Raw genomic sequence first — 1350 nt, 5'->3', positions numbered from 1 at the left:
TTGCCATGTTGGCCAGGCTGGTCTCAAACTCCTGACTCCAGGTGATCCAACCACCTCAGGCTTCCAAAGTGCTAGGATTACAGATGTGAGCCACTGCGCCCGACCAGGATTAACTTCATATTAGGTTTATAGAAAGTAAAAATGTTCAACTGCTTTTGTTGTTACTTTCTCTTTATAGTGGAAAATTGTAAAACATGACTTACAAAAACAGCATTAAAATTTGTCAACAGTTATTTACTCTTTTGGGTTAGGGCTTTATTTTTTCCTCAAAGTATTTTTTGACATCTAATATTACTGGTAAAAGCAGTATATTAAACCATCTAGCTGTGCTTTATCTTCTTTTAATTCAGAAGTTCTTACTTGGGTTCTCCATATCTCTACAGGGTTTGTGAAATTCTAGAAATCACTTTATGTTTTTATTTATTGATTATGGCAAAGCTTTACTACATCTTACTATATTATTATATCCTGGGTAATTCATTGTGCTCATCATTAAGGTTGCAAAGATGAAAAAGAGCAAGAAGCCTAGAGTTCAGCAAGAGATACATACCAGCAAGTTATATCACTGAAATATATACAAAGTTCAATAGGATGATATGAAGGGAGTGTCTGTCTGTCATGCAGTGAAGGGCATAAGAAATCTCATGGAAGAGGTGATCTTTCAGCTTAGTTTTGAAGACTGAGTAGAAATTTGGCAAGGTTAGTAAAACTAAAGGGTACACATGTTTTTTTCTTTGTAGTCATATATTTTGTGTATGCAGAAAGCTATGTTGGGGGCTGGAACACTGTGGTAAGCTGAATAAAGGGACTCCCATATTATCCAGGCCCTGATCCCCAGAACTTGAGTATTACCTTCTTTAGAAAAAGGGACTTTGCACATGTGATTAAAGATTTTGAGATAAGTTATCCTGGATTATCTGAATGGGACCTAAATGTGATCACAAGTGTCTAGATAAAAGGGAAACAAGGAAATGTATCTATATAAAAGGAAAAAGGGATGTGATGATGGAGACAGAGGCTAGAGGATATATTTTGAAGGTGAAGAATCAGCCACAAGCTTAGGAATAGAGGCAGTCCCTACAAGCTGAAAAAGATGAGGCAATGGGTTCCACTCTCAAATCTCCAGAAGGAGTCAGCCCTCCTCCAACACCTTGATTTTAGTCCAGTTTGTCTGATTTCTGACCTTCAGAACTGTAAGTGAATAAATTTGTGTTGTTTTATACTAACAATTTGTGGTTATTTGTTATAGCAACAACAAGAAACTAATACAAGCATAAACTCTTACCCTGAAATGCCTCAGTTGAATCACATACTCTTGATGTTACTCCCATGGGGTTATCTTAAATTCAT

This window comes from Macaca nemestrina, chromosome 3 (genome assembly GCF_043159975.1).
Source record: "Macaca nemestrina isolate mMacNem1 chromosome 3, mMacNem.hap1, whole genome shotgun sequence".
Taxonomy (NCBI): Eukaryota; Metazoa; Chordata; class Mammalia; order Primates; family Cercopithecidae; genus Macaca; species Macaca nemestrina.
Note: the sequence above shows the minus strand (reverse complement) of the source record.